The following is a 17,556-nucleotide window of genomic DNA, read 5'->3' as shown; positions in this document are numbered from 1 at the left end:
GATCCACTCAGTGGTACTAGACCCATAGCTGGAACTGGGAAACAAGTCAGAACCATACCCAAACACAAGCCCACTCTACAATATCAAGCTACCATCAATCACGGGGTATAAGAGGGCCTACACCTATCATACTGTCTATCAAAAAAGTAAGTGTTATCTCAATTATCTGGGTGCTAACTTACTCTCCGTTGGAGAATCTGCTTCTCTTTTCCAGATAGATGCAGATCCTAAGAAGAGAGCTGCCCCAACATACCTCAAAAGGGGCCCCACTGAAACTAAGGACAACTGGCGAAATAAGCAAGGGTGATGTTTTCCTGTGAACCGGATACCAGCACAAAGGGGAAGGAGACCAACGCAGAGAAAAATCAACTCCTACCAAATCAGAGAGCCAGAGCCTCAGAGGCCCCCAACACCTCAGCACTGAAGCAGACCAAAAATGAACCCAACATGGCTCAGGGAAATTTTGTGGAAGAGGGGGCAGAAAGAATGTCAGAGTCACATGTTGGGTCATGATTTTCAGAGACATTTATCATACCAATAACTGGGGGCTAACTCCACAATGCACGATCCATTTTCATTAACAAGGAGGGTCTAATGGGAGGGGGTAGATCACAGCTGAGCCTAAATAATGGTACCGAACTGCCTGTATTTACTGAAAAGAAAACTAATGAATTAAATTTTAAAAAAAAATCAATGCACAAAAATCAGTACCCTTCCTATATGCAAATGACAAAGATACAGAGAAAGAAATAAGGGACTTGGTCCCATTTTCAATAGCAACAAAAAACAATACCTTGCAATAACGTTAACCAAGGAAATGAAAGATCTATAAAATGAAAACATAAAAAAAAAACACTCAAAAAAGAAATTGAGGAGGACTTGAGAAAATGGAAAGATCTCCCATGCTCCTGGATAGGCAGAATGAACATTATGACGATGGCAATCCTACCAAAGGCAATATACATATTTAATGGCATTCCAATTAAAATCCCAACTGTGTTCTTCACAGAGATAGAAATAATGATCTCAAATTTCATATGTAAAGGCAGAAGGCCTTGCATATCCAAGCATATGCTCAGCAAAAGAAATACCTCTGGAGGTATCACCATACCTGATCTAAAGCTATATTCCAAAGCCAGAGTAATAAAAACAGCATGGTACTGGCATAAAAACAAGAGTATAGACCAATAGAATAGACTTGAGGACCCAGTCTTTGTGTCAAGCAGCTATAGCTACTTGATATTTGACAAAGTCCGTAACAATATAGGCTGGAAAAAATACAGCGTCTTCAACAAATGGTACTGGACAAACTGGATAACTATATGCAGGAAATTGAAACTTGATCCAAAAATTTCACCATGCACTACACTGAAGTCCAAATGGATCAAAGACCTCAATCGAAGAACAGAAACTTGACTACTACTGAAAGAAAATATAGGAAGTACTTTCCATGATATAGGAATGGAAAAAGACTTCCTGAACAAAACACCAGTAGCTCACGATCTTAAACAGTCACTCAACCTATGGGATCACATGAAGTTGAAGAGTTTCTTTACAGACAAGCATACAATAAGCAAAGCCAATAGATTACACGCAGAATGGGAGAAAATATTTGCTGGTTATCCAACTGACAGAGGCCTAATCTCTAGAATCAACAAAGAACTCAAAAATCTAAACAGTAAAAAGTCAAACACCCCACTCCCAAAATGGGGCAAAGAGCTCAACAGGCAGTTCACAGAGGAAGAAATACAAATGGCAAACACCTGCTTAAGAAAATGTCCATCATCCCTAATCATCTGGGATATGCAACTTAAAACAACAATGAGATTCCACCTGACCCCAGTAAGGATAGCAAACATCAAAAAATCAAATGAAAATAAATGTTGCCGAGGATGTGGAGAAGTAGGAACTGTCATCCACTGTTGATAGGAATGTAAGATGATACAACCACTTTGCAAAGCAATTTGGAGACTCCTGAAAAAGCTGACTATAGAGATACCAACAGACCTAGTTATTCCTTTACTGGGCATCTACCCTAAAATCTTCAAACCACCATGTTTGTAGTGGCTCAATTCATAATAGCTAAGAGCTGGAATCAACCCAGATGTCCACCACTAGAAGAATGGATAACTGAGATGTGGTATAACTACAAAATGGAATTCTATACAGCAATAAGAAAAAATGGCATAATGAAATTTGAGGAAAAATGGTTGAACGAGGAACAGATCATTCTCAGTGAACTTACCCAATCATAGAAAAAAAAAAATCACCACATAGTCTCACTCATCTACAGCACATAATCTGAATCTACCCAAGATGCCTTACCTACCCAGCAAGCTTCTCATGGACAATAGGATGGATGGGGAGGGAGTGTAGGGGTAGGGAGGGGGTGAGAAACACAAAGCTACACACAAATGGCAATGGTACCATAAAATTCTATATCCTAAGAGGCAGACTGAATGGCTGAATCCTCACCAGGCCCTTACAAGGAATACCTGACCCCCAAGACCCTGGAGCTGGCATGATGAAGACTGACCTTAATCTTCTACAGCCTCTCTCTCCCCCTCTACCCCACACTCTCTCTTTCTTTCTCTCTCTTCTCTCTATCTCTTTTATATAAGTTATATTTTTCTTCCTTTTCTTATTAGACACTGACCTATAACTCCCAGTACCAGCATGTGGCTATCATCCACAATGAGCTTTTGATCAGAGAGTCCTACAATGTTTCCTAAAAGAAAGACAGATTTCTGTCAGAGTACTTGATGACCCATCAAAGGTTAGTGGTAAGACCCTACTGATGAAGACACTTTATGCAGTTGACACATAAAATGGAATGGCATGGTTGAAAGCGGAAGAGAGTCAGTTCCCAGACAGTCAGTGCGTCTACTGCAAGAAGGTGCTACATGGTCGACTGGGGGAAAAAAACCAGTATCTTTCCAAGCCACTCATGGTCTCACCTAACTACCAGAAAATAACCTGTCATGATGCTCACACAAGTGCAATAGTGGCACACAGCCATGGTGGGAAACCAACTGTTCTTGATTCGGCTAACTGTGGTATGGGACCCATACCTGGAGCTGGGAAACAAGTCAGAACCATATCCAAACATAAACCCACTCTCCACTATCAAGTAAGCACCAATTGTGGGCTACAAGAGGGCCTACACCTGTTAAATTCTCTATAAAAAAAGTAAGGGATATCACATTTGTCTGGTGCTAAGTCCCTCTCCTTTGGAGAATGTGCTTCTCTTTTTAAGATAGATGTAGATCCTAAGGAGAGAGTTACCCCATCATACAGCAAAAGGGCCCTGGCTGAAACTAAGAACAACTGGTGAAACAAGCAAGGGTGCTGTTTTCTTGGTGAACCAGGTACCAGCACAAGGGTGAAGGAGATCAACACAGAGAAAAATCAACTCCTACCCAATCAGAGATCCAGAGATCCAGAGATCCAGAGATCCAGAGACGGCAACACTTCATCACTGAAGCAGACCATAAATGAACCCAATATGGCTCAGGAAAATCTTGCAGAAGAGGGGGTGGAAAGAATGTCAGAGCCACATGTTGGGTCATGATATGCAGACATTTATCCTACCCATAACCATGGGCTAACTCCAGAATGCATGACCTATATACTTCAACAAGGAGGGGTTAAGGGGAGGGATAGGTAATGGATGAGCCTAATAATGGTACCAAATTGACTGTATTCACTGAGTACAAAACTAATTAATATTAAAGAAGGAAAAAAAAACAGTAATAGAAAGTAGTGATGGAGGTTGAGAGAGGAGGAAGAAAAGTGTGAGGAGGAGGGAAAATTCAAATGCATTGAGAACAGAGAGAAAGATAAAGAAGTGAGGGGAGTGGGGGAGATGAGAAATGCTGTGATCATGCCACATCGGCAGGGTCAAGGACAAACAAAGAGAGCAAGGGATTGGTTTTCTCAACTGATTGTGACAACATTGCCCCATTGCTGAATTTTTGCTCCTTAGGAACCCCAGATGACTAGGTCTGGGTAGACTGGCGACAGTCCGTTGGATGCTCAATGATTTATAGCAAGTACACAGGAATGCCATTAAAAACTAATTTATCACCAACAGGCTATATGATTTGCAAACATCTGCTCTGCCACAGGTTTCTCTGAGGGAGAGGTTTTCTAAGGCTTGGACTTTCGTCTGCCACAGATATTGCATGTGGGATTCAGGAAACAGGCCCCAGCATTTGGGTCACTGGCTTTCCAGCCAAAGTGATTAATTGTGCTGGTGCGTATGTGGTGGTGCTTTGACCTGCCTTATTCATGTACCGAAGCCTTCGCGCCAGCTGGGCACTCTTTAGAGTGATATGCAAATAAAGACACAGCTATACTGGATCCTAAAGGTGCTGTTCTCTGAGATGACTAAGTTTCTAGAAATGGTAGTTTCTACCTTACGTTTGCTGATGTGGCCCTCTGTCAGCCAAAAAAAAAAAGAAAAAGAAAAAAAAAATCTCAACAGAAACGAATTTCCTTTTGTTACTTTGGACATGCCAGTGCATATTTTCCTGAGATTGGTCATTGCTACCCTCGGGTAATTTTACTGAGCCAGCCCTGAAATTTACTGTTTGTGCCTTGCCCTGTCTGTCCTGTGCAAAACTCCGATTTCACCTGTAAGCACAGTTGGTAGTTTTCCACATGCCTAAGCTTCCCATTGTGGGCTGGAGAGTGTTTTCACAGACGTGCTAAGCACTGACCCCAGGGGCCTCAGAAGGTGGCCTTATCTGAAGATATAAGTAGTTGGGATGAGGTCATTCTCAGGTAGGGATCCTCTCTAGTGTTCTCTTAGGAAGAAAGGCACCCAAAAGGAGGAGAGGGACCTCTGAAGTTACAGGTAGAGATTGGAGTGATGCATCTAGAAGTCAAAAAATTGTGAAGGATTGCCATCAAATAGCACAAAGTAGAAGAGACAAGTAAGGATTCTAACCTACTGGCTTTAGAGAAAACAGAACTCTGTCATGGGATTCCAGAAACTATAACATTGACCTAAAAATAACCATTTTGTGGTAATTTTTTAGGGAATCCCCAGGAAACTGCATTTCTATCCTACTTTGCTCAAAGTTTTGACCTCATGGAGAGTTTTTCTACCCAGTCCAGATACAATGTACAAATATCAGATGGTGAGGAGACCCTAGAATCCAAGGAGAAGTGTTCCAAGCAAGTCTTGCTTGGAATGGCACAGGCCTACCTTTCTCTAAGGGACCTCAAAAGGCTTGAGTACCAGAAAGAAAGTTAAGGTGGCATGAACACAATTCTATAAGTCTCCTTGCTTTTCTTTCTGAACTTTAGAAATAATAAAATACTTTCCTATGGTTACTTCCATAGGATAAGACACTGTGTCAGTTAGCAAAGATTGACTCTCAAACTCCAGGTACTAGTCTCAGTGCTAACAGCTCAAAATGAAAAAAAGGAACAAAAATGCTTGTCTCCATGAAACTCAAATCACACAGGAGAAAGACCGTCCATTGGCAAAACACATTCATATATAACCTGTTATCATATATAATACCAAGTAGTGATATTCAAATGTTAAAATAATAAATAAAAGTCAACTAGAGAAGATAAACACAATGATGAGCAAGCTACCTGTTTAGGCTGACTCAAGAAAATCTCTTTCTCTTTGAGAAATTTATGTTTGATCATAGATAGAAATAGGAAGCATTACCACCACAATTATCATCACCATCGCCACCAACACCATCATCATCATCACCACCATTACCTTCATCTCCATCACACCACCATCATTACCACCACCACCATCGTTACCACTGTCATCCTCATCACTACCAACACTACCACCATTACCATTAATACCATCATCATTCCCACCACCACAATCATCATTACCACCACCATCACCACCATCATCATCACTACCATCACCATTAACCCAATCACACAACCATCAATACCACCACCACCATGTTCATTCTAACAGCTCAATTGAGATCAAACTTTTGACACTCAATTCTTAGAGCAACACCATGCTACCTCCTGATGACTGATGAGAGAAAGAGAATTTAGATTTAATAATCTGAAGTTTGCTCCTCCTTGCCTCAATGACAAGGAAAAAAGCTACAAAAGTAAGCTGGTAAAAATATATCTTCTTTATCTTTTGAGGCAAATTTTCACTCTAGCCAAGGCTGTCCTCACAGTCGCCGTAACCCTTTCTCCTCAGCCCCTGGAGTGCTAGGATGAAAGAGGAATGAGCCACCACACTTAGAGCAATGAAGACTCTTTTAAGATTATCTCAAATGGTCATTTCCGAATCCTTCAGCCAGGGTGTCTTGCAGATGCCATTATGGAGTATGTTTCTTCCTGGGGGAATATGTGCATAGTATCTCCAATAGAAAAAGTCACAAAAGAACAGTGAACTTAGGATAGTACTAGGATTCTGGACACAGAATCTGGGAGCAGAAAGAACTAACTTGATATGGTAGAATAAATTCTGCCATCTACTCACTATGTGACTTTGGGCTTAGCAGTTAAGATGCTTGCCTGCAAAGCCAAAGGACCTAGGTTTGATTCCCCAGGACCCACATAAACCAGATGCACAAGGTGGCGCATGCATCTGGAGTTTGTTTGCAGTGGTTGTAGGCCCTGGAGTGTCCAATCTTTCCATCTTCCTCTCTCTGTCTAACTATCTATCTCTCAAATAAATAAATAAATAGATAAAATAGAGAAGAAGCAAAGCACTTACAAAAAGTAAATAACCAGCTGCTATGATCCTGCTATGAACTGAAATTGGCAGTGTACACATTGGGTAGTTTTTAAAGAGGAATTACATGTAATTATCATGATTATTGTCATTCACAAAACATATCATGTGCTCATATTTGAGAGTTCCCAGTGAGGCAAGATGGAAAAAGAAAAAAAAATTGTAATGGCATGGGAAGTGGGGCACAGCTTCTGATATCTGATCTGATTTGATTACTGATAAAGGACAGGAGATTTCTAACTTCTAATGCCACCAAGGAAGGGCCAAATGGCTCACCAAGATATGTATGTTTTCCATACATTGGTGGCTCTTCCTGAAGACAGGAAATATATGGTCTCTTGGGACCAAAATAATATATAATCTGGAATTTAATGACATAACATTTGTTTCCCAAAACAAATTCTTTATTTTTATTGAATTAAAATTCATTTTATGACATTTTATACTTTTTTAAAAAATATTTTTTTGTTCATTTTTATTTATTTATTTGAGAGTGACACAGAGAGAGAGAGGCAGATAGAGAGATATAGAGAGAATGGGCGTGCCAGGGCTTCCAGCCACTGCAAACAAATTCCAGACGCGTGTGCCCCCTTGTGCATCTGGCTAACGTGGGTCATGGGGAATTGAGACTTGAACCGGGGTCCTTAGGCTTCACAGGCAAGTGCTTAACCGCTAAGCCATCTCTCCAGCCTGACATTTTATACTTATATGTAACATTTTGATCATTACACTCTGAACAATGTTAAAGGGGAGGCCCAACTCCCCACCAACACTACAGGGTGTAACCCTAGAGTCACCAAATCCCTTTGCATACCTATTACATGGAGAATTACCTCCCACACTCCTTTGAGGAGCCTTTGCCCACACTTCATGAATCTTCTTCTCTCCCTTGGTAACAAACTAGAGAAGCCCACAGTGGTCTTATCACGTGGGCTGTCCATTCGCTTTCCAGGAATGCACTTCTTTTCAGTCAAGTCTCCAACTTTGCTTCACCATTTGACACTTCCTGGAATTCATTGCAGTTTTGTTGCCATGAACACTGGTGTTTTGCCTGGGTGGGCAGAGGTCACTGAAAGGGGAGTCCTCAGGCTGCTGAGGAAGCTCAGAAGCCAGAGTCTCCCAGCCCACTGACCCCGCGCTGCCGGTCAGTTGCGCAAAGTTAATGTCTACCAACAGTCCATCCATCCTTGCTTGGGCCCTGTGATTTCCAAAGGAAACCTACTTTTCTTTGTAATTCATAATGATGTCAAGAAATCGTTGAGATTGTTTCCATAAATAGGTAAGGAAATCACCACCATGGAGAGAAGTGATATGGCTTCTCTAAGGAGGATCCTTTGACTCTAAGAATCAGGCCAGATTTGGCCACACAGTTTTTAGCTCTGGGCTCAGAACTCTGCTATCCTCACTGTGCTGTTAAGTCAGCTTCCCTTAGACTTGAGGGATTTAGTCAAGGTAATTATTGGTAATGTGTTTTTTACATTATTTCATTAGTCACATTGTCTCAAAGCATAGATTCTGAATGTAGTTACAAGGAACAATGGCGTCTTGTCACTCACTGAAAGTATATTTTGAGAAAATAAAGTCATGAGCCCTTTAAGGGAATATTGATCTGAAGGCGTTGTGAAATTACAGGGCTTTGAAAGATGAGCACACTAATTGGAGTATGAAAGATTCAGAGGACATAATCAATAGGGTTAGCAACAGCTGTTAAGGTGGCTCTTCACTTATTGGAAATCAGGAGAAGTTGGTTTAAATATACTGTAATAGGTGATTGCAGTATGCCTTGCTGTATCTCCTCCCTTCCCAACCTTACTTTGAAATGGACAGCTGACTCCTAAGGACTGTGCTAATCTCCCTCCCTCCCTTAGCTTTGTGATTTAAATTTGATTCAAGCAGTGGGAAACTCCATCTGGAGATGGGAAGAGTGAAGGGATGAAGGGAGAGGATAGGGGTGTAGTTAGTAATAGAATGCTCCTGCCTGAAGCGGCACTTCTATTAAGCATCCTTGCTACAGCAGAGGCACAGTTACAGGTCTTCACATGTCCAGTCCACTTCCTCTTCATCTCCTCGTCCTTCGTGTGTGTGGTTGTGATCACTCCCACTTCTGCTGTTATCTGAGAGTGCTTGCTCTTTCTTACTTGCCCTTCCTTAACCCTGACCTTATAGTTACACTCCCTCATTTTCCCTACTGACTGTGCCTGTTGCTTTCTGCTGGGAATGACTTGTGACAACAGGTGCAGGAGGCAAAATTGTCTTTTCTTAATTATGTATGCTCTGACCTAGAAACCTCCCCAGCCCATAATGAAGTACAGTGGGCAGTAGGAAGCAAAAGCACATGGCAAACATTAGAACATGCTCCACTCACTTGGATGCCAGTGATGGACTGGGGTATCCACATGAGGCACGGCATCTATCAACAGGCTCAGGTAAAAGGATAGCAGGAAGAGGTTCCATGGGGACCTAAGCACTTGACCTGCCCATGATCCGTCAGAGACTATCGATGATCTGGGGAACCCAGAGCTCTTCAATCTAGAGGCAAGGGAAATTAGAGCAAGTTATAGATAATGTTTGAAAAAAAAGAAAGGCAGCCCAGAGTTTAGTTGAGTAGAAATCAAAACAGTAAGGACATAAGTCATAGCCACTCCCATTTCTTAACCTTACTTTATTTATATCTTCACGTGGTATTTTATATTTAATATATAGACTCTGACACAATTGTTGTAAACGTTAGAAAGTTACAGAGAATCAGACATTAGTTTCTGTTGTGCATTTTTCTAGTTTATCCGTAGGTCCAAGGTGAACTACCTTTTTCAGAATCCTGGATTTAATATACTTCAGGTAAAAACAAAACAAAACAAAACAAAACAAAAAAAAACACAAGAGAGATTCTTGGAGATTGCCCAGGGCTAAAAGATTTCCCAGGACATAAGCCTTGCAGTTTGAAACCAGAGTATCCTGGTAAAATAGACTTTGGTTACATAATTGGAGAACAGAAGTACAGAAATGGCTCACATAGGTTGTAATTCATCTGGCCACTTTTATAGTGTGGGGTAATGAACAGGACCTGTGACCAGTCCAAGTCCAGTTCCCCTTTCTCTGCTTTTGTGATTTCTGGTCTAGATGTGGCCTTGGCTCCCTGAAGGTGGGACCTACTGTTTTCAGAGTACAACAGCATCATATCTCTGCCAGCTATCATGGTGACTGGAGCATGTCCTGCCTTTGGTTACTTTGCATCCACCTTCCCCACCTGAAGGGACACTGTGGTTCTTAAACTCCTAAGCCCAATGCCTCTGCTGCTTGGAGAGGATCTAGATAGAGAAGAAGGATCACATTAACTTCTGTTACTTCAGTGTTCAGAATTGTGTCTGACACAGAGTAGGTGCTTCAGGAAACTTTGCAGAGAACTAGGTAAGTAGGAATATGGATAGAGCGACCATTGGAAAAGGCTGTAGAGGTCATCTTTATTTGCTTGTTATTTCCAAGGTGATTCAGCTTGGCCAAGCTGATCCAAGAAACCACATCTCTAAGCTTCCAGTCCTGGGTCTTTGACTCTCCAGTAAACCCTAGCATCATCTGACAAGAAAGGAAATGCAAAATGTTGTATAAAACTAAGCACTGAATATTATAAATATCAAAAGAATGAGATGAGTAATATGGGACTTTCCCCCCTTCTGTTTAATATGTCTTGGCCTTCAACAACTTCCTATTCTTATGCATAATGTAAAGCTATATGCTTACTTTGATAATTTTCCAACTGCTTTTGGATATGTGCATCATAAAAAAATATAAGGATAAAGTTTATGCTGGGATTTTCCATTTTCCCTTCATTGTTGTGCCTTATCCTTACTGAAACTTGGGAATCAAATTATCAGCCTTTTCTATCAAACAACATTTGGCCAAGTAATCTCTGCCTTGGATTTTGTTTTTTTTTTAGTCTGAATCCATGTCATTATGCATCATTCAAATCCTGAAAATGCAATAAGTGTAGAGACTAAAGTGTATTTCAGTCCTCATTGATCAAGAAAATGATTCTAAATGTATTGGATGGAAAATAAATGTTCTAATTTTGCTTACACTACATTTTTTTTCTCCACAAACAGAGAAAAGCCACAATGCCTCAGGGGAACTGAAATTCTGCAGTTCTCTGCATTAGAAACATGTAATGAGTTTGAGCTGGTGGTTCCACACTGCCTGGCTGGTATAACACTTATTGTCTGTCCTCCACATTGGGATGTGCAAGGGACAAGGACAGTGCCAAAGGCCAGAAGCCATCCACCCCAGAGCAAGTTACAGCGGGGTCCCTCTTGTCAGTATACTCCAGAGACTTACCAGAACATTAGCATATCTTCTGTCCCAGATGATATCCATTGACCAACTGTTGAACACATTGGTGGCCATACATTGGCCACATTCCAGATTTTTCACTGCTACTAAAAGCTGGGTAACATAGAAAGTCATCTATTTTCAGGGTAACTCCACAATTTCTCTCATAATATAAATAAATAAATAAATATTTAAATCATAGATTCTCTTTCTATGTAACTGAGCGGCCCTGACTATATGGTTTATGGAATTGTGGGGACTTTACAACATAGACTTTCAGTACTTGAGTCACTTGAAAAAAATTTAAATTTCCAATTTTATTTAGACAAATACTTATGAAAAGCTAAAAGGGATACATTTTTCATATGTGTGATTGTGAACCAAGTTTATTTCATACATTTGTTCCATCAATATCATTTGTAGTGTGCACTTTAAGTAAAAACCTTAAATGCCAAAGTTTGATTTTGTTATTATGCTTCTTTTAGGGGCCTGTAAAAGACCTTAGGTTTGAGTGTCTGTGCATCAGAAAGCATCTCTTTCTCCTTTATTTTCTATTTATTTAATTGACAATTTCCATAATTATTGACAACAAACCATGGTAATTCTCTCCCTTACCACTTTCCCTTTGCAACTCCACTCTCCATTATATACCTTCTGCCTCTCAATCAGCCTTTTATTTTGATGTCATCATATGTTCTTCTTATTATGATGGTCTTGTGTAGGTAGTGTCAGGCACTGTGAGGTCATGGATATCTATGCCATTTTGTGTCTGAAAGAGTGCATTTTAAAGAGTCCTACCCTTCCTTTGGCTCTTATGTTCTTTCCACCACCTCTTCTGCAATGGACCCTGAGCCTGGAAGGTGTGAAAGGGATGTTTCAGTGCTGAGCAATCCTCTGTCACTGCTCACAACTATGGCACTTGCTGAGTTATCTCAAAGTCATCACCATCTGAAAACAGAAGCTTCTGTAACCAAAAGTGAGAGTAGCATTAATATATGGGTATTAACATTAAGGGAAGTGCTTACTGGGCAGTTTGGTGATCATAATATATGCATTTAGCCATACACAAGCAGACATTAAAACCCTAGGGCTCATGACCTCTCATGTCTTAGATTTTCAGTATTAGACATGTATACCAACCCCCCCTCCCCATGGAATGGGCCTCTAGTCTGATTAGAGAGTGGTTGGTTCCCCCATAACAGAAGTGCCACTATTGCACCTGTTGGTTCATTTGGCCATACTTTGGCTTGCAGTGTCCATGGTTGCTCATCTCTACTGGTGACTTCTCTCTCAAATTTGGAGCAGCATGCAACATTGCTATTTCAAGCTTTCTGTCAGCTGGTCTACAGGGAGGCGTTTTTAAGATCAGCTCCAGCAAGATTTCTCAGTGTGCTTGCAGCTCAAGCATGTGGAGTCTTCAGCAATAGGGTCTTACCATCGATTTCTGATGGGAAACCAATAGCCTTGGCAATGGCTTGTAATGTTTTGAGGGCATCAGGAACCTCATTGGCCAACAACTCACTGGAAGGTAACCTATCTGTAGCACTGAAAATTTTCTAGCAACAATCTATAGCTTCTGGGTGCACCATTGTCCCAAAAAGTAGGTTTCCATATGACTTATTCATACCCTCTTAGATTTATTTTTGTTTATAGTAGTTTTTATTTTAATTTTTTTAGGCAGGGAGATAATTGCCATGCCAGGACCTCAGCTGCTGCAACCAACCACCAGATGCTTGCTCCACCTAGTGGGAATGTGAGACATTAAGCTTACCTCACCTTTGTGTGTCTGGCTTATGTGGGATTTGGAGAGTGAAACATGGGTCCTTAGGCTTTGTAGGCAAGTGCCTTAACTACTAAGCAACCTGTCCAGCTCCCTCTTAGATTTTTATTAACCCTCCCATGACCCTTCCTTGACTTAGACTCTTCCAGCATGTCTCTCTTATAACATTTGTTGGCTTTATATAGTAACTTGGAGTGGTTGATATTGTTCCTACATTCTGCGATGCATGCATGTTTGTCCCATGTTTGATTGCACCCTCATTGTAAGGCATACACCATTCCAGCCTCAGAGGTAGCCAGAATGAAAATATTCAGGTGCATCTGGAATCTCACAGTCTAGTTGGGGAGATATACATTTCCACTGAGAGTCAGTGTACGTGTGGCTTTCACTTGAAAACTTCTTCACACCACAGCAAAAGTCCATCTGCTTGCTTCACATCACTTGGATTCTGACTTACCCCTCTGCCAATTTATGTGAAATTCACAAATATCTTACTAGTGTCTGACTCTTTAGAAATCTCCTCACACATACTCAAAGATTGTCGTAAAAATGGAATGGAATATCCTGAGTGAAATGGCCTTGAAAATAGCCTTGCTCCCTTACAGGCAAAAACAATTCCCACTAACTATGTTTATTTATTAGGTTATATTTTTTTCTATAAAAAGATCTTAAGTTGGTTTGCAATCAAATCCATATATTGTAACAGAACTGATAAAACCAGAAATGGATGGAAAGTGAGGAAACAAAAGAGCACTGGACAGGTATTCCTGGGAAATGAAGCATAGGTATGGCAAGGTGCTTCAATCCTGGAGTCCTGGAACCCAGCTGTGGTGGCTCAAGGCAGGTTGCCTCACCTCTTTAAGCATCAGCCTCTTTATCTGCAAATTAATCTAATCATATCTCCTTCTAGGGCCTATTAGAGTTGAGTATGTAAATTTGAAACCACAAAGGGAGTTTGGAAGTTCCTGTTTCCACCTGCTAGGCCTTTGCAATGGTCAGTCCATGGACAGGGAAACTGGAAAGACCAACAACCGAGGCTCTGATGACCTAGTGTTCCCTGAGCTCCTTCCTCTTAAGAACATAGTACCTGATGCTTTTTTTCAAAATGGCACCCTTTCCTGTCTGCCTGCAGAAAGGAGGAGTGATTACTCTCACATTTGCTGTGAGAACCTGGGAAGATGCTCAAACCCACAAAATGCTGATACTTCTCTAGACCTGGGTCTCCTGAGGTGTTCAGCACTCAGACTGGTATATCACAGCCCTTGGATTCATCAGTGACGATCCAGGATTTTCCACTACTCTAAGAGCCTTAACAGTAAGTGCTGCCCTGTAACTGTGTGCTCCCTGTGTCCTCAGGAACAAGTCCAAGGCTTCTTTTCTGGCCTTTCTTGGAGTGAAGGTGATAAACATTATTTTTATCATTGCTTGTTTTTTGTTTTTTTTTCTTTGACATGGTCCCATAAATCCTATGTTGGTCTTGACCTTGCTAACTAGTGGATGATGACCTTGAACCTTTGGTCTTCTGACTGTACTTCTGAGTGTTGGGATTACAGGTGTGTGGTACCAGGTATGGTTTATTCCGTGATGGGGATCCATAACAGGGCCTCATGCCTGTCAGGCAAGCTCTTTACCCACAGAGCTACATCCCCAGCCTGATAAAAGCTCTTGACTCTCACAAAGTTCTCACTGCCATTGTCCCTGGGTTGTCTGCCTCATTGTTCTATTTATAGTTCCTACAATTCCATTGGAAATACCTGCTCCTCGTGTGGTCATCAGCCTCTCCAGAGGTCCTGATGAACATTTCTGTGATGAGATCTACTTAAAAGGTAATTTTACAGATGAATAACTGAGCATGTTCTGTGCACTATGGCTTTGCTTTTTTTTTGTTTGTTTCTAGTGAAACTGGGGATAGAACTTGGGACCACGTGTGGAAATTCTACTGAGAAGTATCCTTAGTTCTTGAATTTTTAGGTTGGGAAAAGGTCTCACCAGGCCGCTCAGACTGGCCTTGAACATACTCTGTATGCCAAGTGGCCTCCCAAGAATTTGAAAGTACAGATCTGCAGCATCAGGATTGGTTTCATGGTGTTTTAAAATAAATTTATATATTATCTACGGAACCTTACGGACATAGTAAAATAAGGCTTGACCTAATAGCAATCAGTATTAGCTCATGTATTCTTTTTATTAGAATATATTAATTGTATTTAACAATGGGTTTTGTTATGACATTTCATATATAATGCATATAATCTATTTTGACCACGGTCACCCCCATTATCCTGTCTTAATATTTCCCCACTCATGATGATTCCCTTCCTCTGCTCAATTACCCCCCACTTCTTTCATGCCATGTGTGTATGCACTTATGAGACCCCATGAGTTTGGTTACGTTTGCTTATGGAAACGTGAGTGAGGGACTGCTTATAAGAGCATAGCTAAGTGTTACTACCTCTCCCACCAACCACCGCCTGCAAGTAGTTCCTCAAGGAAGGGCGGAGTCTCATGAGTTATACTTTTAAATCGTTTGTTCACTAGAGACAGACAGAGAGAATGAGAGAGAGAGAGAGAGAGAGAGAGAGAGAGAGAGAGAGAACTTCAGGGCCTCCAGCCACTGCAAAAGAATTTACATGGGTACTGGAGAATCAAACCTTAGTCTTTTGGCTTTGCAGGCAAGCACTTTAAACACTAAGCCATCTCTCCAGCCCCAGCCCCCAGCCCAATAAGTTATTCTTCTAGATATAAGTTCTTTTTTTTTTTTTTCTTTTTCTCATGATCCAGTTTTCATTGCTGAAGGAAGCATGGACCGTTCTGTTGGTCAACCGAGTCACAGTCTCTCACAGCCTCTTTCGTCCACTCTGGTTCTGCCTGCTGACTCAGCTGACTCTTGGGCTGATTTCCCACCCCTTCTCTGAAGCTAGTTTATAGAGGATGTGGCTATCTGAAAGGTACATAGCATCGTGTCCCTGTGGTTGCTAAGGAAAGGATTCATATAATATCTTTTGATCTTTGGTACTGTGGAAGACAGAATGATCCACCAGATCTATCCATGCCTTAATTTTTAAACTTGTGAATGTTACATCACACGATCCAAAGAGCAGTGCACGCGTGATCAATACCATTAACTTTACAACCAGGAGGTTGTCCTGGATTATCTGATAAAGCTAACCTTATCACTTGAGCCCAAGAACTTTCTCCAACTACAGTAAGAAATAAGAAAGACTAAGCCCCCATTGCTGGAGAGCAACACTTGGAACATGGTAACCACCAGGAGCACAGACAGGGCTAGCCTCGTGAAACGGGAAGCTGAGTCACATTACCACAACAAACTGAGGTTGACCGGTAACCTGAATAAAGCTGCACATAGGTCGCTCACCAGAGCATCTGGGATGGGAAACAGCCAAAACTGGGATTTGGACCTTTTAAAATATTTTATTTTACTTGGCCTTGTAGCTGTGATCAAACTACTACAGAATCTCAGGTAGAAGGAACACAAATTTTAGAACAATCTTTGCCCTCAAAGTGAGATTTAGGCCAGTCTTGGAAACTTAGTGAAATCCTGCCTCACAACAAAAAGCTAAAGACAGGCTGAAGACATCGCACAGTGGTAGTGTGATTACCTAATGCTTGAAAGACCCTGGACTTGATTTCCAGTACCGCTAAATTTAAAAAAAAAAAAAAAAGCCATTAATGTCTTGGTTATACAAAATAGTGTTTCATTATGAAAGTTTTGTGCACATATAGGATATGAAATACCCTCTTGTTCTCCTTCTCCATAATTGATCCCTTTATAACTGATCCCAAATAATTCAAATATTTCCATTTGTTTCAAATCTGGATTCTACATCTGAAAGAGAGCATGTGACACAAAACACGTGTGCTTTTCAGTCTAGCCTATTTCACTAAACATGGTAATCTCTGTGTGGTCCATTTGTAGAAAAAAATGACATAACTTCATTCATTCATCTTCTTTTCTTTTAAATTTTTTTGTTCATTTTTATTTATTTATTTGAGAGCAACAGACAGAGAGAGAAAGAGGGAGAGAGAGAGAGAGAGAGAGAGAGAGAGAGAGAGAGAGAGAGAGAGAGAGAGAGAGAATGGGCACACAGGGGCCTCCAGCCACTGCAAATAAGCTCCAGACGCATGCGCCCCTTTTTACATCTGGCTAATGTGGGTCCTGGAGAATTGAGCCTCGAACCGGGGTCCTTAGGCTTCACAGGCAAGTCCTTAACCACTAAGCCATCTCTCTAGCCCTCATCTTCTTTTTTATTGGTTTTCCAAGGTAGGGTTTCACTCTAGCTCAGGGTGACCTGGAATTCCCTATGTAATCTCAGGGTAGACTCAAACTCAAGGTGATCCTCCTACCTCTGCCTCCCTAGTGCTAGGATTAAAGGTGTGTGCCACCATGTCCAGCTGTATTTATTTATTTATTGACAACTTCCATAACTGTAAACAATATCCCATGGAAATTCCCTTCCTACCCCCACTTTCTCCTTTGAATCTCCACTTTCTATTATATCCCATCCCCCTGTCAATCAGTCTCTCTTTTATGTTGATGTCATGATCCTTTCAATCTATTATGAATTGTCATTCATCTTTTTTGTTTTTGTTCAAGGTAGTGTCTCACTCTAGCCTAGGCTGTCTTGGAACTTACTCAGTAGTCCCAGGCTGGCCTCAAATTTCCAGTAATCTCTCTACTTCTGCCTCC

The sequence above is a fragment of the Jaculus jaculus genome, chromosome 2 (genome assembly GCF_020740685.1).
Source record: "Jaculus jaculus isolate mJacJac1 chromosome 2, mJacJac1.mat.Y.cur, whole genome shotgun sequence".
Taxonomy (NCBI): domain Eukaryota; kingdom Metazoa; phylum Chordata; class Mammalia; order Rodentia; family Dipodidae; genus Jaculus; species Jaculus jaculus.
The sequence above is the reverse complement of the archived record's forward strand: the minus strand, read 5'-3'. Positions refer to the sequence as shown.